General features: G+C 41.7%; 1 long non-coding RNA gene across 2 annotated transcripts; it reads right to left on the reverse strand.

Annotated features, from left to right (window-relative positions):
- Positions 1–54: 54 nt before the first annotated feature.
- Positions 55–7569, reverse strand: LOC136679125 (uncharacterized). Of its 2 annotated transcripts, none has more exons than XR_010796524.1 (3): positions 7389–7569; positions 5051–5150; positions 55–4884 (listed from the first exon to the last, which is right to left on the reverse strand). It is a non-coding gene; the product is annotated as an uncharacterized lncRNA (long non-coding RNA). The 2 variants fall into 2 exon arrangements; XR_010796525.1 differs by having other exon boundaries at positions 55–4889.
- Between the last annotated feature and the right edge of the window lie 18225 nt (positions 7570–25794).

The following is a 25794-nucleotide window of genomic DNA, read 5'->3' on the forward strand; positions in this document are numbered from 1 at the left end:
CCGCCTCACCAGGACGCTGAATGAATGAATGAATGAATCTGGCAATGAGAAATATCTCATATCCACTAGATTATAGATTTTGCAGCATTTCCCATTTATTTGAGTAGACAAAAGGCCCAAGGTAAGGAAAACATATTATTAATTGACTTAAATTTAAACTTTTACATAATTTTCATATTAATATAATAATAATAACTGGATGTGGACGTAATCTACTGTGTGAGAAAGTTTCTCATGCCCAGATTAAGCCTAATCCTGAATTTAAATTATTTTTAATGGGGAGTCATCACCGTCTCTGCAGTTTTGTCCAAAATTGGGCTTAAAATTACAGCTTCAAAATCATTGTGCTTCACTGAGCTGTAAAAGGGACAACAGAGCCTCTGTCTTTGCTAGTCTGGGCTCAGCACTGCAGAAACTGCACTATAAAACTTTGGGAGCGGGGTAGGAGGGTAACGTGTATTTTATTCACATAGATGTACACATTTGAATTACACAAATTCAGTGCATCACGTTCATTCCACTTCCATTTATAACATTCTGTGGTTATTCCTGCACTGAGCGCGCTCACAAAGCTGAACCACATGTAAACAAACACATTCCATTGCTCTCCTGTGTGTGAACAGACTGTGAGTGTAAAGTTGCAGAAACTGAGCAAGAGTTTGTGCCATTGGTGAAATTCTGCTCTAAACCCAAAGCCCTGTATTATATCTGTAATTAGAGAAGTGTAGCCTCACACTCTCACTGTACATTCTCTCACTAGACCTTCTCGGTTTCATGTAGTATTTGTAAAACAGTGAAAATTCACATTTCACAGAAATTCACAGACTATACAGAAAGTTGTCATATTTTATTGTCGAGTTAAAGGGGCAATCGGCCATTTCTCCCACAGAAAACAACAAAACATTATTCAAAATGTGGTTATTTATCTTGTCATGCCTTTTCTACAAACCCACAACAATCTTATTACTTTTTTGTCCCTGAATTAATCAGTTTACAGTCCACGCAGCGGGTCCCCGACATGGGGACACTGTGTTTAAAATAGATGCTTTATCTCTGCTACATGGCTTTTCATGGAAAAAATTAAGTGTTGCTCCTTTAATATCTTTTCTTTAATAACAGATGGATAAAGGTTTCTTTTAACCTCATCAAAGTAACTTAGCTTTCGGATAAAATAATAAAGATTAACTTTTATATTTTATTTGGCTTCATTTAACTTACAACACCAAATTATTTTTTACATTGTACATTTTACTCTAGCAGGATTTGTGATGTCACAAAAACACATTGGATTGTCACAGTCATATTAAAAGAACACATCATAAATCTCCAAAAAAATAAAAAAGATTAAAGAGAGAGAGAACAGTGCACATGAAACACTTTGTATGTATTTAAATTTGTCTTGTGTTCTTTTATCTTTTATGTTTCTGGATTTTAACCTGAAAATAAAACAAAATGAATAAAAGAAAAACAGGATTCTGTTTCTTTTTACAAGTTGATCAGAGGGGACCAGGAGGGTGAAAGTCTCCACAGGTGTGAGTGTGAGTGACAGAGAGAGTGTTAAAGGCATTCCCTGTTTGTAATTAGTTGTTTATAGCTGTTTATAAAGGTTTAGGTCAGTTGTTATAAAAGGCTTAAGAAAGTGTAATGTCACCTTATGAACAACGCCCTACAACCAATGGTAAAAAAAGTGTTAACTTTGAATGGTAGTTAATGAAACCAAACTTCTAAATAAATCTGTACTGTTTCTATTGGTGTTGATCCTGAGATTTAAACCCAGTGTAAAAAAGCAGCTTTTCTAATTTTATAAAAACATAAAGACGAACAGTAATGGAGAAAGAGGGCAGCTTTCGGTGCTAATGTCCAACTAATGTAGCTTCGCTGCGTAATTGAAACAAACGTTGCTGAGAAAGTCATTTTAGCTGAAAGAATATATACGTCCTTCTCCTCAGAGACTTGGCTAAACAAGATTCCTTTTCTGTCCACTGGATCCAAATCCACTTAAAAGGGGAAGTCATTAGGTTAATTTCATCTGGACATTTAGTCCCTGCTTTGTTTATGTGGGTTTAAACTGACCCCTAGATTTTCTGCCCTCAGTGACCTTTTTAAAGGATCAATAAGTGATTCTACTGCAAAGGAAGCAAGCAATACTTTTTTAAATAAAGTGGTTTTTTTTTTTTTAACTTTTTAAATTTTATACAAGATTGAAGTTACATGAGATTTGTGATTTCAAAATGCTCTGAAATCTCTGAATTAACTAATTTATGCTCCATAGGGTGGGTTCCCCATACTGGGGTGGCCATGTATAAAACAGGTTTTGTAGACAATCTCTGAAACCTCCAGGTCACTAGGTGTCAGTATATCATCTGTTCAGAACATAAAGAAGAAGAAGTGGAATAAAATGGCTGACCATTAAAATGTCTGAAAATTAAATCGAATGTTAGTTATTTGATAAGATCAATTTGTCTAAATCAGTGATCAATATATGGCCAAAGCTTTGGTGACATTTTCTCTTCCAACATCTCTTTAGAAATGAAGAGCTCTTCTGGGAGGGCTTTACAGTAGATGTTGGAACATAGCTGTGAGGATCGGATGGCAGCAATGGAATTAGTCCTGGTTCACAAACATCACGCAAACTTCAAACGTCTCTACTCAACATGACTGGTCTTTCCTGCTTCTCTATCAGGTAAATTTGGCCCCGGTCCTGGAACCAGATTCTTTTTTAATCCCTGTCCTGAGCGAGCTGTGTAGCAACTAAACCGTGACGTGTAAACATTGCAGGGTGCTGATTGTCCAGAGTGAGATGACACTCTACGTCACGCAACGCAGACGTCCAGCACAAAACTGTTGTGGCTTCTAAGGCCTGCTGTCCCTGTGAGAGACGGGGTTTTGAGACAACACTGGAAAAATTTTTGGGGGGAGCTATGTGAGTGGAAAAGTGACCAGAGACCAGGGACAAAACAGAATAGAGACCAGTAGAGTAGAGTCCATTGGATGGAGTGCTGTCACTTAAGAGGAGTGTTGTAAATAACATCTTCATTTGTAACTCTGAACATGGGCGGTTTATAGGGGGTTCTTCTGGGACTGGAGAGGGGCTTTAAAGTATCAGTGAGGGGTTAACACTGAGCTAAATGTGATTGGAGTGTGTGAGGTTATGACTAACTGTTCCCTCGTTATGAACATTGATGTGTCAAACTGGGTCAAGGTCAGGACTCTCAGAGGGGACTCTAGCCCCAGAAAACATCAGGAGGGAAAGGATTCAGAGGACAGCCAGGTTTATAACACATCTCCCACTTAAATGACCCTGGGAGCATCATGTCTTGCACCTTTCAATTATAACTGACCCTCCCCCAGCCCCTCCAGACACACACACGCACACACACACACACACACACACACACACACACACACACACACTAACTATGTGAAGTCCTGCATTTTTGACTATATCATGCTGTAAAAATCTTTAGATAAAGGGGTTGGCTTTGCACACGATGCTACTGATTAGTTCTGGATCCCAAACCCCGCTCTAAGTCATACCTACACACATATACACACTTATAGCCCATACATAAACACACCTATAAACAGTAATCCCTTGCCTTACGAGTTTCATTATTTCTGTGACTGTAACTCAATTAGCTTGTATTTCAAATTAAATTATCCATTAAAATGAATTGGAATGCTATTAATCACCAAATTTGTTATGTTTTTAAATAAGAAAAATGTACTTTAGAAATAACAAATAATGTATAAAACATCATAAAACATAATAAGAGAATGTAAAGAAATAAACTGGTTCTGTTAAGTGTATTTACCTTGAAAATCAGACAAAGATGCTGGCGGAAGTGGAGGAGGTTGAAGGAGGTTGGGGGTGTTTTTCTTTTTGTGCTTTATCCCTTAACTAACTCGCTATATATATATATATACACACACCACACACTAGGGCTGTCCAGTTAATATTTTTAGGGCTTCAGAGCTTCAGCCGGGATATTCGGTGAATATTCAAATATTTGGGAAGTGGAGGGGTGTATATCGTCATTAACAAAATCTGCTTCAGACCCGTTTTAATATCCCTCTCTCCAGGCTGCACTGTGGCTATTTGCTTGCTACCTACGCTTGCTAACCAGCTCAGTAACCAAGGGCAACGAGTATACAAAATTTAACCCGTTTAAGCGGAGGTGCTCTAATTTCATGCACAAAGCTGACAAAGAAAGAACTGTGGTGTCACTGTTTTGTTGTAAATGTGTTGTTTTAGCATGTTGGACTGTTTTATGTAACATTTTCTATTTGCACAAAGAATGTTATGTTGATGAGCCTGAATATGGGTGGAGTGGGGAGATCACTGTTTTTACAGCTGGAGCCTGAATGTGTGTTGAGTGGAGCGTTGTTTTTAATCAATAGCCACATTTCTCCAAAAGCTGAATATCCAAATCTTAAAATTAGACACCGAATACCTACCCAACAAACAAGTATCTGAATGCCCGAATATTTAGGGCCAACCCTATTTTTCAGAAAATCAGCTTCTGCTTTAAAATTAAGGCTGCACTGCGTCTCCCAGCATGGCTCCGCTCGCTGGGTCGATCACTTGGGGCACTAAGTGTAAACGAATAAACCAGAGCCTTGTTGGGGTGTTCTAATTTGAGCTTCATTGTAACTAGGTTGCTTTAGCGTGTTAACCTGATTTTGAATGCAGGGTTGATTTATTGACAGCAACATATATAAAAACATAATAATAATAATAAAAACAGAATATCCAACCCTCAAAATTATAAACTGACTTCCTAGCCAGCGAATGAATGCTGATTCACAGCAACAAAATGCCTTCAGTTCACAGTGCCATGCTGCTGTACCAAGATGAAGAGCTTCTTCCGTTTCCTCTGGATTCTGCTCTAAGAATAATAAACAGGTCTGAGATCAGAGAAAATAGCCTTAAATGGAAGCTGTGTTATAGCTGCTGTGCAGTTAATCTCTATAAAGTAAGTGATGAATTTACTTCTGAATATAGAAACTGATATGGCTAAAGTTAGAGTTAGTTTAATATTTTACTCACCAGTTTACACCAGCAAAAGCAGTTCAATCTTTTCCACAGCTGATGGATAAACACAGGGTGTGTAAAGCTGCTGCTGCAGTGTCTTCGGTCCAATGGTGACCTTAAGATCAAATGATAATTAGGGTGTGATTCAAGCTGTGAGCCCTACTCTCCAAGTGCATCAGCTATTTATAACAAATAGATGCAAATAACATGATATAAATTGTAATTATTTATTAATAAAATAGTTTGACCTTCATATCTGTACCCCAACACACACACACACACACACACACACACACACACACACACACACACACACTGTGTGCACTGGTTTGGGCTCCGCTTCTCTCTCTCTCTCTCTCTCTCTCTCTCTCTCTCTCTCTCTCTCTCGCGCGCGCGCGCGCACGGTGGCTGAATATCAAACCGCTCACTTCTCCTTACACTAGTGCACTACGGACTAGGAACACACATTATTCGCTCAAACTGTGTATAATACTTCGGCTTGGGACTCAGACACATGCGAATACCACAATTTATTAATATATACTCCATTGTTTGCGTGTAAACGCCAACATTTCTGCTCTGAAACACGGAGGGAGCACGGAGTGAATTGGAATGGACCGTTACCGCTGTCTGTCGACCGTTAGGTGACGACTAGGGCTTCGACAACACACTTTAAAATATTTCAGTTAAGACTTTGGTTTTGTTAGCGAGCTAACACTTGTTAGCACTTAAGCTATGATTTAGCTAAGGGTTCGGCTGCGTTACAGCGCACATACCTCAAAAAACGATCATTTATGACAGTTAATTAGAAGCACTCACCTTAAATTTCAAACACAGCTCCTCTGTCTGTTTCCTCTCGTGCTCACAGTCAATGTGGGGAAAAAGGGCGGAACCACGGGGAACGGGGTTAAATACACAGTAATCCCGCTTCTGGGTCACTTTAACCCAAACACGGAGTTATATAGAGTTATCCCTTCATTATCTGTAAGCGTTTATCCAATTCAGGGTCGCGGGGGTCCAGAGTCTACCTGGAATCATTGGGCACAAGGCGGGAATACACCCTGGAGGGGGCGCCAGTCCTTCACAGGGCAACACACACACACACATTCACTCACACACACACACACACACCTACGGACACTTTTTTGAGTCACCAATCCAACGTGTGTTTTTGGACTGTGGGAGGAAACGGAGAACCAACAGTGCACAGACAGTCACCCGGAGCGGGACTTGAACCCACAACCTCCAGGTCCCTGGAGCTGTGTGACTGCGACACTAACCTGCTGCCACTGTGCCTCCCCTATAGAGTTAATACACAAATACCATAAAACTACCCAACTCATCAACCCAGCAGTTGGTAGAAAAAGACAACACAGCATCTTCTAGAGTTTACACCACACACACAAGCCTGTAGTATGGAGAGAGAGATTAATCTCAAAATACTTTAAAAATGTGTAGACGTTAAACCATAAATTAAACACAAATTACAAACATTGTACTATTCACAAATCAACACATCCCAATCTGTGTCTCACAGTCTGCAGTTTGTACAAAAACAGTTAAATTAATAAATACATGTTTTTGGTTTTCATAGATATATCACAATTTTATGTTAAGGTTTTTATCTGCATTTGTAGATGAAGTCGCTCACGTGGTTTCCTACCACGGTAAAGTTAGTTTTCCGGGGTCAATACCTTTTCAAAAGAAGGTTATATCTGCCACAGGGTTAGCTACATATTCTCTTTAAATAAAGCTTTCTGCTTCACTACTTCTCGCAGTCTGCTATTCTTCACTGTGTCCACAGTCCTCACTACCTGACCCCTCCTGTGTGAATCAGATCAGACAGACAGACACTCTGAGAGTGAGACAGACTGAGAGTGAGACAGACTGACAGAGCGAGAGAGAGAGAGAGACCTAAATTCTGAAGCCTACATTTAACTGTTGATGAGCGGTCAGTATGAAAACACATTTATTGTGCATCCTTCTCCATCACTCCAAGTGTCTACCACGGCCAATCTGATGTTTATAAACACAGTGAAAACGAAGCTATTGAAGATTGTCTTCTGTTGTTAGCGGCGACAGCAAAATACGTATTTAATCGTATTTAAGCAAATTAGGCTGAAAGACGATGGTGTTCATTGCTGTTGCGAAAACAGTCAAAAACAGTCTGTTTTTTTAGCTATTGAAAGGAAAAGGAGCATATATAAAATGCATCGGAGGGTCCATAAAAACGGCGTGCATTGTTCTCTGTGTTCATATTATTGAGAATATGTAACCCTGTGGGAGATATAACCTTCTTTTGAAAAGGTATTGACGCCGGAAAACCGAATATCGAAAAGAAAACTCACTTTACCGTGGTTGTTTTCCTTGACGTGCATTTCTTTATGTTCTCTCGCGGGTTTTTGGATTTTGAGACTTTCCTTTCGCATTTCAGTAGATCCTCATCCACAAATGTGGTTGTCATTTCGCTGCAGATTAGGGCTGTCAAATAAAATACCTTAAAATCATACCGTATTTGGACACTGAAAGCCGTGTTGTGTTCCGTATTTTTGAGACTGGAATGCGCTGCTCATTGGCCATCATTTTATTGAGCCAATCAGCAGCCAGAGTTAGCTGTCTATCATTTAGTGCGGCAGCCAATGGAGTCACAGTTCCGCCTACAGGGGGTTGTTTTGCTGCGGCCCTGACAGCAACAGTTTAGTCCTGAGACGCTGGGGAAAACAACGGCTTGTTCGCCTGCTGGCCACATTTGCATTTGCATTTGCGTTTGCATTTGTATTTGTATCGGGTTAAATGCGAAACGAAAGTCTCAAAATCCAAAAACCCGCGAGAGGAAATGAACAAATACACATCGCGTAAAACACGTGAGCGACTTGATTCACAAACGCAGATTCAACAATTTACAAATAAATTTTAAATTCGAGACTTAGACTTTACAAATATATGCAATGTAAATTTAAACAAGTGTGTTTTATTACACAAACTGAAGGGTCCAGAGCGGTAGACACAAGAGTGGCGACACTCATAGGGAACTGTTGTAAAGGGGGCAGAGACTTTTCTCTAAGGAGCTTCCGGGTTGTGGGGGTGGTGAATACTACCAAACATGATACGTTCAGCCCATTGGAACACATGAATTACCATTACTTACCAAGCGGTACGTTGCCCTTTAAAAATAAAAAAACAGCTGATGCATTAGCTGTTATTAATATACTTAAGGCTGTTGTTGTTTTGTATTCACTCAGCCTTAACTGTTAAATGTTTATCTTAATAGATATGAATGTATTTAGTTTAGCCAACCAGCTAGCCATCGAGACTGGCATTTCCATTTCACTAATAACTTTAAGGTTCAAATCACTTTTAGTCTCTCTGCGGCTCTGGAACGGTCTAAGGAGGCTGTGTCGTGACGTCACCGAAAACGTCTTATCTGCCGTGAAGCACTAACATGACTAAGTTAAAAGAAGTTGTATTTGCTCATTAGTATTATCCTGCAACACAATACTACTAAAAATATTAAAACTCATACTTCAATCTATAAACACTCAAACTTAGTCTTTAAACCATTTCAACTGGGGTTAAAAACATACTACTAAATATTATTCTTTCTGTGGTACTGTAATATGCCAATAAGCTATTTTTGATTAAACATGGCATAGAGACAAATAGCTTACTTAATTAGTTATTTTACACTTTACAAGGTAAACACACTCTGAAGGTCCATTTTTCGTCGTGTCTTGTTTTTCTCCAATGTGCCGTACACGCGTAGAGGATTGTTGGTAACTGAGGGCCACAAAGGAAATGTCTGTTGCGTCCTTCAGATAACTCCGAACGTAGGCTGCATTTCTCGGCTGTATACGAAGGATCCTTCAGATTGGAACAGCCTTCTGTGACGTAGCGGCTGAGAAATGCAACCGAGCTTGGTGGCGTTGTTGTAGTAAGATTTCGGTATGTAGATCAGCACCTAAAAATAATAATTTTGAATAGAATCACTGCTCCTTCGGATCGATAACTAGTTAAGGTGGGTCGAGCGTGTGATAAAGACGCTCCCTGGACGCCCCCCACAGTAGGTGTACCAGGCGTCGCATGCCGGGAGGTGCTTGACCTAGGACACGCTTGAAGGATTTACTGTCCTGAATGGCTTGGGAAGACCTGAGGGAATCCCTCAGGAGGACCTGCTGGAGGTTGTCGGAGTCATGGATCATGACCGTAGGAGAGGGTAGGGAAATAGACTGAACAGTAAACGGAGAGCTTTGCTTCATAGCTTAGCACCCACTTTACCACGACGGTTTGGTTAACGTTCAAGTCCCCCATCAAACCGGAGTCTGTGCATTAGAAATCCTTTCAAAGATTTTTTTTTACTTTTTTTTCCCTCCTGCAGGGTTTATTAAAAAAAACTTAAATGAAGAAATCCATCCATTATCTGTAACCCTTATCCAATTCAGGGTCATGGTGGGTCCAGAGCCTACCTGGAATCATTGGGCGCAAGGCTGGAACACACCCTAGAGGGGGTGCCAGTCCTTCACAGGGAGAACACAACAACTCCTCACAGACAGTAACCTGGAGCGGGAATCGAACCCACAACCTCCAGGCCCAGGAGCCACCGTGCCGCCCCTAGATGAAGAAATGATTATTCAAACATCAAAATAATCCAGATTACTTGATTATTAAAATGGACAGTTGGATGTTTGTTTTTTTTTATCTCGTCACTTCTTTTAAAAAGATTTTGGAAAAATTGAGGGCTCAGCTGAGTTTTCGTTCTGTCACTTTTATTTACTTATTTCTTTTTCTTCCCCAGTTGGTCAGTCAATGAAGAGAACAGTCCTTTATAAACTTCTCTGCCAGCTCCATCTGTCTATCCACTGCCTATTCTTTTGCTGGGAGTGCTGCCCTTTCTCGCCTTAGCGCTTCTCTTTGTGCTGTTTTATCAGAACAAAGTGCTCCAGAGGTAGAAATTCAGAAATCTACAATCCATCCGACATTCTTTTAAGCATCTTTAGAACTTCAGTCTGTTCCTAGCGGGTAATCCCCAGGCTAATCAGTTTTCTGTTTTGTTTGTTTGGGTTTTTTAGCTATTTTTTGCTGAAGCCACCTCATGCCTGATACTTAAAGCTGTCAAGACCATCTAACAAATGATCTAGGTATTTATTTTACACATTTAACGTAATAGTGTTTGATTAAATCAACGTTTACTGTGCTGAACGACATTGTCACTCAAGTTAAACATAATTCATTCCGTATTTAAAGTTTCATGTTTAACAAAATTTTGTAATAATTCTCCAGTTGTAGCAATATCTTTGAAGTATTTATGTTGTATTTATGTTGGTATTTATGTGGTTTCCATCTCCTGTGCATAGTCTGGTGTTTTCTCTGACACTTGATGCCTGGTGCAAACTTTCTAACTAACAAAGTTAAAACAAAAAATGAAAATATTAAAACATGCAGAACAATGGTACTGCAGGGCTAGGAATCAGAATTTGTGGTGTACTTAAATTCAGAAATATGGTTGTTATTTAATCTTTTTAATCTAAAGTCTTAGTTAAATAGTGCAGATCCCATTATTTCCATGTTATAATGTAGTTATCTTCAGTAGATTTATGTTAAGTTTGTTTTAAAAGAGTAAAACTGCTGGAGAACATGCAGATCTGGGCCGGAGGTGATCCAGATATAAAATGAGATATGGCCAGTATTTGGGTCGTAGGAGTGATGACTGAGAACTGGCCCTGCACTGGGCCAGTGTAGGCCCAGATCCATTAACTGGATCCATAGGACACCGGGCCAGATCTGTTTAACGGATACAGGCCAGAACATTTCTTTGATCTGGGCCAGGTCCTTTTTGCTATCTGGGACACACGCCTATCTACATACACATCTATGCCACACGCACAAGCCTAATACATACACACCTCAACCACACACTTAATGCTTTAAAATGAATTTACACACAACTGCATTTTCTTACTTTTTAAAACCACCTGAACTGATCGTTTACACCGTGTACAAATCTGTAAAGAATGGATAGATAAAAATTAACATAATTCTTGTAAACACAAAATAAGAGTTTTAAAAAGTCACATCACGAATCACATTAAATTAAAAATAAATCCCATAATACCAATGTTCTGTATGAAAAAATGTATGGGCCAATAGAAACAAACCTGTGTGGAGTTAAAGACAAACCCCTGTGTTAAAGCAACCACTCCACCACTGAACGTGGCAGAAATTAAAATTAAAGAAAAAAAAAAAGGTTGGAACTCCACTTTATAATTAAAGTGTTTGTGTGGTTTAAATTAGCCATCTCAGTGTCACAACCTGAACAGGGATGTGCAACACACACACACACACACACACACTCATTATAGCAGGAGGGCTGAGACCCCCACTGACCTGCACCCAGTTACCATCACACACTGTCACACCTAATGAACATCACAAACACACTCTCTCTCACACACAACCCCGAAGGTGATTCAGCTTTGTTGTTTCTGAACCCTTTGTCAAATCTTTCTCATTTAAAATCTCTTCTGAAATTAAGTCTATTAAGTGTGTTCCCTCATTGCTGTGAGAGTTTGATGGCAGTCTCTGAAATGCTAGTGAAGTCAGAGGCTGATGTGGGGGGTTATTTCTGAGGGAAAACAACTGGCGTTCACTGAACAAACACAAACACACAGGTTCACAACTCGCGCTCCATGCTGGGAGTGGGCCGGTACTCACTGCCGCTCCAGAACTTCACACTTTGGGTCAGTGACTTTTTCTTGTGTACAGTTGTCTCTCTTCTGTCTTCCCCGGGTCAGGTTCTAGGGCTCTAGAGTGTGAAACTCCATTAAATAGGGAGTGTATTAGTCTAATTAACATCAATCCTAATGAAGTGAAATAATATATATGCTTGTAATGTCAAGTACTGCAAATGTTTGTCTGAATAACACACACTTTTAAGTAAAGGTGTGACAAAGGTTCATTCATTCATTATCTGTAACCCTTATCCAGTTCAGGGTCGCAGTGGGTCCAGAGCCTACCTGGAATCATTGAGCGCAAGGCGGGAATACACCCTGGAGGGGGCGCCAGTCCTTCACAGGGCAATACACACACACACATATATACTTACGGACACTTTGGGTCGCCAATTCACCTACCAACATGTGTTTTTGGACTGTGGGAGGAAACCCACACAAACACAGGGAGAACACACCAAACTCCTCATAAACAGTCACCTGGAGCAGGAATCGAACCCACAACCTACTGGTCCCTGGAGCTGTGTGACTGCAACAACTACCTGCTGCACCACGGCGCCACCTGTGACAAAGGTTCTTTACCCAAATAAACATTGTCGGCAAAAATGGATCTTTATGAAATCAGAATTGGTTTTTCTATGGCGTCACTCATTATATTTTGAATATTTTGTAGCACTTTTATTTTTAAGAGTGCAGAGGCATAGAAGGTCTGGGTGGGCCTTGTTGAGGACATACTCACACACTTCTGTGAAAAGCAAATATTCATTACATTGATTTAATGTTCACCGCGACCCTGAAATTAAGTGGCAAAGAAGATGATGTTGATTTAATGGTGCTCTATCTTTTACCAGAAAAACAATGCGTGTCGATTTCCATTTAATGCATAAAATGCTGTTTTGTGTCAGAGCACAAACCACCTATGTATGCGATCAGCTCAATTGTATTGTATTCCACTCCGAGACGCAGTGAACGTGCCAAAATAAAATGCAACTGCTGAGAGCAGTGCTGTATTCGTGTCACAATGAGAAGTAATCACTCTCCAGTGATGCCAGGGGTGCGCCAGGGCCTACCCAAAGTCGTATAGATATATATTTCATATAATAAGTGTTGCCAACTTAGCAACTATGTCACTATATTGAGTGAGTGTTCAGACCCCTCTAAAGACTCTCCTTTTTCTGGTGTCGTGACAGCACATATCATTCTGCATTCCACAACGAGCAGTGGTTGCTGTTGTGAGCCCCTCCCCCATCCCAAAACACTCACAGGCGGTCAATCTCCCAGTAACTGCAGTCAGAGCAGAGGGGAGACCCACAACCTCTCTACTCCACATCCAAAGTGCAGATGAATCACACATGCCCAAAGCCACCGATGATCTCGCCCTGGCTTACACAGGGGGATGTATAAATGTATCTTCTCAGTCTCGTCTCAGTCGATGACCTACTCTTTCTGTGAGCCAGCACAATGTTTGAAACTGTACCAAAGTTAAGAAAACTTAACAAAAATAAATAATTCATTCTTTCATTGTCTGTAGGAACACACCCTGGAGGTCCAGTCCTTAGACCAGTCCTTCACAGGGCAAATAAAATAAAACTAAGTAACCAGAGTGTTCTTTTTAATGTCACTTTGCTGGTCCCAAGCCTGAATAAAGGAGGAAGGTTGGATGTGAGGTGCAACTTCTAGCTCTACATAAGTCTTTTGATTTAAGTTTGATATTCTAACATTTCATAATTATTTACAGATTTGTTATGTGGGCTTAGACAGCGTTAAAGTCATGAAGTTATTTTGAGAAGTGATGGCCTATTTCAATGACAAAAATAAAACATCAAACCAATAACCAACAGAAGAAAGTTCATTTGTAGTTCTAAACATATTTAGGGTGATTTTTAGTCACCTTTCGTCTCTCCCACGACGTTGTTCCTCTCTTTTACAGCGCCAATTACAAATGGATGATTATGCAAATTTGATGATGATGTCATTTAGTGACTATTACAACAGCCAATAGCTACTTTCCATACCGAGGCGTTGGCAGCACAACGCTGTCTTAATATGGAGGCAGCACGGTGGTGCAGCAGGTAGCGTCAGACAGCTCCAGGGACCTGGAGGTTGTGGGTTCGATTCCAGCTCCTGGTGGTTGTCTGTGAGGAGTTTGGTGTGTTCTCCACGTTGATTGGTGGCTCAGAAGCGTCCGTTACTGTGTTTCCTTGTGAAAGACTGGCGCCCCCTCCAGGGTGTGTTCCTGCCCTGCACCCAATGATTCCAGGTAGGCTCTAGACCCACCGTGACCCTGAACTAGATAAGCAGTTACAGATAATGAATGAATCCTATATCTCTAAATTATTTTAAGTCACCAAATTATTTTGTATACATCATGAGTCCATTATTAATCATTATCTTGAGATATTTTCTGATGATGAAACATGCCCATTTTCATGTTGCTATCATCACACTGCATGCTTTATGCTAAGAATCTAATTCTGATCTCTTACGTTTTATTTATATTAACGTAAAATCACAGAGGAGATACGAGGAGAGAAGAGATACACACTGCATATTTAATACTAAAAGGCAGTTTATTTCTGTTCTCAGGTATGGAGAATTTAATATGAAATCTGATAGACTCTTATGTATTCACTTCAGTAAATATGTACGCTCATGCTATTATAGTGAAGTTCAGTAGAGTGACGTCATGGCCGTACACACCCTATCCAGACATCTTAGCAATTGTTACTTTTTTAAAAATGATATTTATTACTATTTATATAATAATTATTATAGTTTTTAAATCATTATTGTGAATCTGTAAGTGATTCATTAATGTGGCGTGCATTCTGAGGTGCGTTCCTCTCTCCCCTTTTTACTCATGTCTAATATGGAGAGGGGAGATATGAGGAGAGAAGAGATGCCTGTCTAATACTGAAAGGCTGTTTATTTCTGTTCTCAAAATAAAATCTCAACAGAGGAAAAATGTCTATTTATCCAGAACAACAGGTTACACATCTGTTTCTATTTTTTATATTTTATTTTATATTTATACTTCTACTTGATATTTTATATTCTATATTTAGTACTAATTCATTTCTATTTTTTCCATTATCTTATTTTACATATATTCAGTTTTATATTTGTATTTTTGTTGTCTTTGTTATGTTTTTATATTTTACTCTTTGATCAGCTACTGGATGCCTTGTATTTCCCTCTAGGATCAATAAAGTATCTATCTGTCTATCCATCTCTGTCCATGAACGTGAACTCTCTGGCCTTCGCCAGAGTTAGCTCTGGCTGACTGGGTGGGCCTTGGTCTAATCTGGGTAGGCCCAGGCCCAGGCCCATCCCGGCCCACCCGTGACATCCATGAACCACAGCCTTTATTAAAGAACCCTTGATGTTAAATACAGTACAGTTGAGCTGATTGCATTCTTAGATGGTTTGAGTTCAATGTGTGAGTGTGTGTGTTGCCCTGTGAAGGACTGGCGCCCCCTCCAGGGTGTATTCCCGCCTTGCGCCCATTGATTCCAGGTAGACTCTGGACCCACCGCGACCCTGAACTGGATAAGGGTTACAGATAATGAATGAATGAATGAATAAACTCTATACAGGGGGTGGCATTGTGGCGCAGCAGGTAGTGTCGCAGTCACACTGCTCCAGGGACCCTGTCTGTGAGGAGTTGGTGTGTTCTCCCTGTGGCCAAGTGGGTTTCCTCCGGGTGCTCCGGTTTCCTCCCACAGTCCAAAAACACATGTTGGTAGGTGGATTGGTGACTCAAAAGTGTGAGTGAATGTGTGTGTGTCGCACTGTGAAGGACTGGCGCCCCCTCCAAGGTGTGTTCCTGCTTTGCACCCAGTGATTCCAGGTAGGGTCCGCACCCACCGTGACCCTGAAGTGGATAAGTGGTTACTGATAATGAATGAGTGAATAAAATTTATAAACTTTCTGAAAGTGGACAGGGCTGAAATGGTGGAATTTACGCAACCTGAATTTCAACAGTTTTCGTGGAGAGTAATTAGTGACAAATTGCAAAGCAATCACTGCAGTGGGACAATGAAATGCAATCCACACATGCCATTGCTTTTCCACACTAACATGCAGGATACATGCCAAAATGAAAAGCAAAACTGCTATTACATTGTTGACCTCTTCACTGGAAAAATAATACATAAGGATTTGCATTTTAGAAATGAAATGCTGAATTAGTGTCAGAATTGAATACAGTTCACCAGGAAATGTTATCACTGCTCAACTGCATTCATGATAATTAATAAACTTCTCATTGAAATGCAACATGAGATTACTTTTAAACACAGATGTGTGGAAAACATACCAAAATGAAAAGCAAATATTCATTACATTGATTTAATGTTCATTCATTCATTCATTCATTCATTATCTGTAACCCTTATTCAGTTCAGGGTCGCGGTGGGTCCAGAGCCTACCTGGAATCATTGGGCGCAAGGTGGGAACACACCCTGGAGGGGGCACCAGTCCTTCACAGGGCAACACACACACTCACTCACACACTCACACATACAGGCACTTTTGAGTCGCCAATCCACCTACCAACGTGTGTTTTTGGACTGTGGGAGGACACCAGAGCACCCGGAGTAAACCCACGCAGACACGGGGAGAACACACCAACTCCTCTCCTTTCATTATTGAATCCACTAAATATAAACAGTGCAGAGTCTATGAAAACAAGGGGTATTAAACACCCCTTGGGTAGGAAACAGTATTAATGGAACTGCAGATCTCTCTGGTTTGTTTAAGTTCAGAAGCTCTTTTAAGGTGGAACGGTGTGTTTGAGTAATCGTGTTATTTAACACGATTATTTGTAAAGGACTGCATTTCTGTAAGGATTTGGTGGACATCCCAAATGTAGGTCACCCATGGTCATGTGGCGCGTATCTAGGGTCAGTGCCACACGTCCAGACGGACAGCAGAGTGGACAGGGTGGATGTTTTAAGCCTCTCCTCCTTCATCGCGCTCTCTTGCTCCTCGCTGGTGACATTGGCATTATTGGGCTGGACAGTGGCGTGTCCAGCTGAATTACTCTCAGAGCCACTGCATATTCATAATCCACTAAATATAGGATGAGAGCAGCAGGGACCAGAGGCAAAAGGCCAGCGCCGGCCAGACATGGGGCCTATCAGAACAACAGCCAAACGGCATCGGGCCACCCTCCCCCTGCCTGGGGCAACGGGCAACAGGCCTGTGACCCAATCATCTCAGCTCCACCAGCACTTTGTTTCTCTACACAGAGCCTCAGGGGGCCAACGTGTGAACCCGAGAGACAGGGACATGACCCTGGATGCTTTACATATTTACATGTGCACACACACACACACACACACTCACACTCACACTCACCAGCTTCTTATATTTCATTATATTTCTATAGTGACTTCCAGGCTGGACATCACACACTCACCCAGTCACTCACAGACTCAAACCTGCGGAGGCTTTCACACACTCACCCAGTCATTCAAACAAACACACACACACACACCTGTGTTCAGTTTCACACACTCACCCTGTCACTCACACAGTCAGTCTGAGCATCCAGAGTGTCTCAGGACAGAGAGGACAACTCTGTTCTCATCGTTCTGAATCATTCTGCTCAGAAAAAAAAATGAAGCTCCAGATTTAGTGGTGCTCCATCACATCACATGCAGGAGAGAGGATGAGGAGTAAACAAGATTCCTTTACCCCACGCAAATATTTTATTACATTAATCATATTAGATTCACACTTGAAAATGATCTGAGTAAATATTAGTAATCACTTCACTCATTAAGGGTATTAGCCCTTCAAATGTGTTGCATTTACCTTTATTCACCACCAGAGGGAGACATTGTGCTTTGTATACGAAGCAATGTTTAGACGAACACCCATCAGCCACAAGATTAAAACCACTCACAGGTGACGTGAATAAGACAATGAATGAATGAACATACTTATACTGGCAGTTGTCCGAGGGGTGGGACGTATTAAGCAGCAGGTCTCTCTCTCTCTCATATCCAGAAATAATCACCACAGTGATATTTTTTGCTAAATACCAACACATTCTTATAGAAATTCTGGAACGAAAAAGTTAATTCCCAGCTGGAAATAAGGAATAGTCTTATTTCCGAGATAAAGAAGCTCCAGAAAGAGCTCAGAGCCTCAGATAAAGCATTATGGCACAGTGGAGCTGGACGGGTCATTTACAGAGTGTTATATTGTCCTCAGTGGTGTTCTGGGTAAAGAACAGGGAACCAGTCTGAAATGGGAAAACAAGACAGGAAATCGATTTCTGATTTGTAAAGAAAATCTCAAGGAAGTAAAAACAGGAAAATGCTGTGTCTGTGTGTCTGTGTCTGTGAAGTGCGTTGGACTTCAACAAACAGAACTCTGCATCATTTCCACATGCGTATCATATGCTGCTCTGACCATTATGTAAACTGTGGATAAACCATGACTCTGTCCTTGGTTTCAATGAAAATGGTGGAAAATGTTCTGATTCTTGTTCCAGGAATCCTAAACAAAACTGGTTCAAGAACCTGAGTAATTTTGGTGGAAAAGGGCTAAGAGAGAGCTCTGTTTCTTTTTCCATTCATTCATTGTCCGTAAGCACTTATCCAATTCAGGGTCGCGGTGGGTCCGGGGCCTACTCAGAATCACTAGTGCAAGGCAGGAACACACCCTGATTTATTTCACTCTGCACAGAATGAAGATGCATACGACATGACTCCCCTATGAGCAGAGTTACACCAGGAAAGCGCTAACTGTGTAGGTCTCTTTTGGTTCTGCCACTGAGATGACCACTAAGGGGCGTGCAACACTGAGTTTATCACTGCAGTTAAAGTCGGCAGTTAAACTAAGCCCTCAGTGCTGCTCTAAAATGCTAACTATCATTCAGCTGCTTTTCCTGTTTTAGAAACCAAACTGCTCTTTCCTTCACTCTCTATCTCTCTCTCATGCTGTGTCTCAGAGCAGCCGTTTTCTAAAGACCTTTATCTCACGCTCACAATGAAACAGCCAGGAGCTCCTTTAGACCCGGGCGAGGGAGTTTGTCTTTCTTCGTAATGGCCTGGAACATTAGCCGCTAGCAAACGACTAAACGACAAAGCGGCTGCAGCTCTAATGCGTCGTTTCAGGAGTGAACGGGTCTCTCAGGCTCTGTGCGCCTGTGTGGGACGTAATATTAGGCTCCTATAGCTTCTAACATTTGTCTCTTTAACTAGGGGTTTGTGGGGGGTGTTTTAAAGGCGTCATTCAGGATTGGTATTAAAACACCTTTTATAAAATTCAGTGGAAGTTTCAACACCATTTGCCCATTTGCTGCTCACGAGTCAGTTTGCTTTGGAAACACATCTAATGTGTTTATAAAACCCCAGTGTTTGTGAATGAGTAAAAAAAAACTAATTGTCTCAGTCCGGTATGCTAGTCTCCTCCCTCACCTCCCTCCCTCCCAGCAGAAACATGGCTTCTGGAGGTTTTTAGACAAAAGAGAGACTCCAAACATTGAAAAACACGAACTGAGATGAGAATGTTGCCTTATTCCGGCTCCATAGGTGGGTAATATTTTTGCTGTTACAGTTACTTTACTTAAGGTGGAACTAACTCTTAATTGAGGAGTGTGTTAACTGCATGAAAGTAAACACAGAGCGAAAGTGCTACAAAACTAAACAGCTTGAGTAACAAATGAGTCTCTGTTCTAATTCAAACAGTGAATAAAAACTTAAGACGAGTTAAACTTCAGCCACCAACAAGCTACAGTCGCTTCTTACTCAAACACACCCTTCCACCTTAAAAGACGCAGAGCTTCTGAACTTAAACAAACCAGAGAGATCTGCAGTTCCATTAATACTGTTTTCCCACCCTTGCCACTTTATTAGAAACCCTTGTTTTCATAGACTTTGCACTGTTTATATTTAGTGGATTCAATAATGAAATTAGAGGAGTTTGTGTGTTCTCCCCGTGTCTGCGTGGGTTTCCTCCGGATGCTCCGGTTTCCTAACACCGTCCAAAAACACACGTTGGTAGGTGGATTGGCAATTCAAAAGTGTCCGTAGGTGTGAGTGTGTGAGTGAATGTGTGTGTTGCCCTGTGAAGGACTGGCGCCCCCTCCAGGGTGTATTCCTGCCTTGCGCCCAATGATTCCAGGTAGGTTCTGGACCCCCCGTGACCCTGAATTGGATAAGGGTTACAGATAGTGAATGAACAATGAAATGAAGTGAAATTAATTGGGACACACTGAATGACATACACACACACACACACACACACACCATTTTAATCCCCCAAAACAGATCGCTGTGTATTTATAAGTAATAATGAACTAATGAATGAATGAACAAATAAATAAATAACATTCCTTGTCAAATGTAGGGCATCCTCATATACTCTCTCTCTCTCTCCCTCGCTCTCTCTCTGTTTTGTTCTCCTTTCTCTCTGTCTCTCCTTCCATGGTTCTTTCTCTGTATCTCCTTTTTCTCAGTCACTCTCCCTGCTTTTTGTCTCTCCTTCCTTCTCATTCTCTCCTTTCTGTCACTCATCCCTCTCTCTGTCTCTCCTTCCTTTTCATTCTCTCTCTGTCACTCTCCTTCCATCTCGTTCTCTTTCTTGCTTAGTCACTTTCTGTCTCTCTCTCTCTCTCTCTCTCTCTCTCTCTCTCTCCCCCCCCCCACCCCCCCTCGTGTGTGTGTGTGTGTGTGTGTGTGGGATGGAAGTGGGAGTGCAGTGAGTGTCTCAGGTTTGGAATGAGCAGATCTCTATTATGTGTTTCCACCCAGGAGAAGTTTAATGAGCGCTCGGGCAGATTGATGGAGGAGAGCAGCAGGCTGATTAATCTCGCTGCAGAACGCAAACCTGTGGAGGGCCAGGGACCCTGCAGTTCCTCCCTCCACTTGCTAGGGGTCAGTGTTGCACCATAGCTCACACTCAGAAGTTCACACTGCACCAGTGCTGACATCACTCCAGACAGGAGATGCATTCCAATCATCCTCCAAAGTTCCCTGAGAAGCAGAGAATATGGGAATTAAAGGTGCAGTCTGTCATTTTTTTTACCATCGAACTGCAGCAAACATTGTTAAAGAAAGAGATACTTTATACTTCTATTTTTGTATATATTTATCTCATGGGATGAAGAAAATGCCTTTTTTTATCAATGAATTATTAATTTCTCCTCCACATGGATGGGGTCATGTTTAAATGAGGTCTTAGTAAGTACAGAATCTCTGATATTTCCAGGCCTCTAGGTGTCAGTATAATTGCTATTCCATGACCTTAAGATGACTCAATGGAGAAAATGTCTTCTCCACCATGTACTGGTACTGGCCCATGGGAGCTACTAGTCTGGAGCAACACAACGGCCAAAAGTAGCAGCTGTCACGGTTGCAGGGAGACGATGAGGTGGACGTACACGTGAGAAATAATGTTTCTTAACGAAACAAAAGCAAACAACAAACAGGAGCAGGGACACTTGAAACTAACCAGAATATACTGAACAGTAACAGAACAGAACCAAAACAACCATGAGCTGGTGGTGACATGTAGAACAGAAACACACATCCACACACACAAGATCAGACAAGGGAGCACTGAAAACAAGGGACTATAAATACACCTGGAACACCTGGAAGAGAAAAGGAGAGGGCAGGGCAACAAAGGAGGTACAGGTGGAAACATTAATGAGAGGGCGGAGCTAAGGGACCAAAACAAACAGAGAACAGCACTAGACAGGGCAAGATTGTGACAGCAGCACAACAGCTGATTTTTTTTAAGGTTTCCTCCCCTCCTCCAAAAGTTACATAGTGCATTTTCTCCAGTGCTGAGCCCTGAGCAGCTATGGCAGAGGCTCTATTCTCCCTATTACAGTTCAGTGGAACATCACAATCATTTTAAAGCTGTAATTTTAAGTTAGAAATACTACCTAGTGTTGCTTTAATACGTGAGTATGCTGTTCCTGGAGCATTTTCAGAGATTCACTGATCCCTTGCAAAATAAATAGGTGCTTGCTCTGATTTGTGCTGCATGCGCTCAAACTTTCACAGCGTGAGCAGCGAATATCAGAGAGAGCAATGATTTATCTTCCACCAGAGCAACGAGTCTCTGTGAAAGCTGCATGAACAGCACTCTCACATTTTAGAAAAACATGCTCTCAAATTTTGGCTTTAAAATAACACCATAGCTTTCCAGCTTTCACTGCCATTAGAAGACTCCATAACTGACTGGATATCAAACACACTGCACTCGTCCCTCGCAGATAAAGCACCAAGCTGCAAACGCCTCGTCTGCAGGAAGTGGTCCTAGCTTTGCATTAATGCTGAGGTAAAGTCGGTTGTGCTGCAGTACGTTGTGACTGTAATATGGCGTCCACTCCTGCCCCCTGGGTTTGTCGTCCAGTCTGCAGTGGTCAGATGGCTGGAATAGAAAGGTCCACGTCCTGCTGAGGACTGTTTTGCAGGTTGTTTTGAACTGAGGAATTAAAAGAAAATAAACAGTGGCTGATTAAAATGGCTCTCGGATGGTTTATGTGGGACTTCAAATGTGAAAAGTGACCGAGAACAGCAGTAGGTCATTTCTAAAATGTGTTTGTGGAAGATAACGGCTCTTGAGTGGTCCAGCCAAGAGACTGAATCGTTAAGAATTACAAATGCATATTTAACAGCCTTAGATTAGCATCTTTGTGTTTATTAATGAGGTCCTGGTTCCTTCAGTGTGTGACTGAGGTCAGGTTTTATCACGGAGAAGGATTTTAAAGATGGATGGAATGTTTTAAGGTGGCGCAACAACAATATAACCACAGTGTAATCGAGAAAAGTTGGACTTCACTCTATAAACATGAATGAATGACTGAAAGCTAGACGCTCAATGCTGTGGACATTCATTGGGACATTAAGGAGTCACCTCAGCCTTTATCTGGACGATGCTCCAGCAGCCGATCCTCTCCAGTGTCCTCACCACACATTAGAGAGAATACGAGACGATGGGACAGGGGGAAGATCTGGGAGATGGTGGGAGTGACCACAGGGGCAGATTTAGCTGGACACACCATCAATCTTTCCCAGAACAACCTCAGGGTTTTTTAATGTCCTCAGAGCGGACCTCTGTTTTACGTCTCCGATGGACAGCGCTATTTATTCAGTAATGTGTCCCCCTCACTGCACCCATGCATTGGGGTTCACACAGACCACATGGTCAGTGCCCCCTGGTGGTCCCACCACCTCACCACCACCTTCAGCACCATACAAGCTGGAGGTGGTGGTGTGGGAGGTCTCCCATCCCAAAACTGACCTAGACCTGCTAAGCTTTAGTGAATCTGCAGGTTCTGGTGTCCAGCTGCTGACATCTATAGTTTTGGGCTGGTGTTTTTAAGGTGGACCATTGCATTGTATCAAAAACGTATTAAATTCACACATCTTCATCATCATCATTCAATATAAAGCTCTGCTGCATTTCCCTGGAGATTGAGGAGAGGAAATAAATACAGACCACTTTAGAACTGGTTCTGAAATCTGTTTACTCTCCCACCCCAAGCACACAGGAACCCCAGCTTCCCTCCCTGTAATTCAGACAAAAATACTCCCCGAGCTTTCAGCCTGAGAGCCCAGCGTTTGCTCCAGCTCCAGGCCGCTGACCGCGAGGATAATCAGAGCACAGAGAGTGCGGCCAGACCCTTCATTTCTTTCTAAAAGAATGAACACAGCTTATTTTAACCAGAGTTTAGGAACCTTCAGCTCAGGTTTAGCTGCTTCATTTCCTCCTGGAGGTCTGGGCCATGTTTCTCTCCTTTGGCCTGAGAATTAAAAAACACTCCTCCGGAGAACTGTTTATTTACTCCTTCCTTCACAAACTGGCTTCCACACATTGACTTGGCCCAGTTTCAGCAGAGTTTTCATCGATCTGTGGTTGCTAAAGTCCAAGAGGTCACCTTCAGAGTTTTGACTGAAGGTCTGCACCACAGATGGGTTTCAGACAGAGAGATACCTGCTGACAGTGGCCAGAGAAACACAGGATAAAGACAGAAGCAGAGGAGGAGGGTCGATAGAAAAAGACAACAAGTAAACCAGTAATAGAGATGAGAAAGGTTTGAGAAAAAGTAAAGTAAATAAAGAGAAAACTGGAAAATGAAAGTGGGATTAAAAACTCATCAGAATCTCTGAGAGAGAGAGAGAGAGAGAGAGAGAGAGAGAGAGAGAGAGAGAGAGAGAGAGAAAGGATGGAAAAGAGAAAAAACATGAACGAGAAGGAGAAGAGGGCAAAGAGAAGACAGGAGCGAGAGAGAAGAAAAGAATCAAATAACGTAGAGAATAGGACAAAGAGTTGGGGACAAAAATAAGGTTCAGAAGGGAAAGAGAGGAGAGAAAAGGTGAAAGTGAGGGAGACACTTCTGATCAGTGATTTTCTCTCTCTTTCTCCCTCTTCCTCTGTATTTGATCTTGGTGAAGCGATAATTAAACAGCTCAGTCTAAAATAAGTGTGGTGACATTTGCATATTTGCTCTAATTTTGCCTTTATTTGCATAAACAGCTTAATTACTTCAAAGGGGTCATAACACGGCATCTACCCAGACTACCGCTGCACTGTCTTCTCTCGGGTCCTGTATAACACCGCGGTGATCCGTAATAGAGACCAGGTTCTTCCAGAATTGGTCTAAATCATGATTTGTTCAAGGTGAGTTCTTCAGATATTTGTAGAAGAAAAAGATAAAGTTATATATTGTCTGCCCTAAAACTCACCTGGAACACCCTAATTATGACAATACACAATCAAATAACCCCACCCCAGACCCACCCTTAACCCTACCCTTTACCCCACTGTTAACTCCATCTTTTACCCCACCCTTAACCCCACCCCAACACCACCCTAATCCACCCTTAACCACATCCTTAACACACCCTTAACCCCACTATTAATTTCACTGCTAACGCTACCTTTAACCCCACCCCAACCCAACCTCTAACCCCACTTTTAACCATTAACCCTTTAACCCTACCCCTAACCACCTTTATCCCACATTTATCCCCATTCTTAACCTACATTTGGATTGCACGCTACATATTAGCATTACATTTGAATGCACTGGAAATCATGCATTGTTTTTGGACACAACAAAACTTCAACACAGTGCACTATACAGTGAACAGGACAGTTTCTGACACAGCATCACTGATCTGAGCCGTGAAAATGGACAGAGGACAGACACTGACTCTACTAACGACACTGTTTTATGAAGCATGATTTTGAGGATGAATAATGTTAGACACCCACCTCTGAGAGATTCATCTCCATTCTCTCCTCTGTGATCGCCTGTCAGGCCTGGGGGGAAAGCTTTTTTCACTTATCACTAGACCTAATCAATCCATCACTCTCACCTCTGACCATCATCCATCAAAAGAGTCATCTCTTACGGAAGGGTCAGGACAGACGAGCTGTCCCTCCACTCGTGAAGCCTTGATTAGATGGACTGTGGATGTCCATATATGTGTAGACACTTCTTTAAGGAGCAGGAGCAGATGCACATGAGTCTAACTTCACCTTGCCCAATGCCAAGTGTCAGCTGTACAACACTCACTCGCTCTAATGGCGTTCCATCAAGTAGCTTTGAGATTATTTGGAGTGGCAAAACTAATGATGCAATATCAGACTGCAATCAAATTCTCACAGCAGTGTCCTTGTATCAGGAAGACAGCTCTGACTTCTGTAGATGATTCTAATGAACTACTGTTCTCACAGCCGAACAACCTCCCCCCTCCTGTTTGTATCATTCCATCTTTTAAGGTGGGACAGTGTGTTTGAGTAAGAAGCTACTGTACCTTGTTGGTGGCTGAAGTGTAACTCAAGTTGTTTAGTTTTGTAAGCACTTTCATTCTGTGTTTGCTTTCATGCAGTTCCCCTGAGGTTAGAATAACAGCAAATGTAATTAAACTGTAACAGAAAAACTAAGTCAGGGTTACCCACATATGGAACAAGAATAGAGCAACATCCTCCTCTGTTTTCATGTTTTTCAACATTGAGTCTCTGGATGGCTCTGGATGCCATTTCTCAGCCGTGTCT

Source organism: Hoplias malabaricus, chromosome Y (genome assembly GCF_029633855.1).
Source record: "Hoplias malabaricus isolate fHopMal1 chromosome Y, fHopMal1.hap1, whole genome shotgun sequence".
Classification (NCBI taxonomy): Eukaryota; Metazoa; Chordata; class Actinopteri; order Characiformes; family Erythrinidae; genus Hoplias; species Hoplias malabaricus.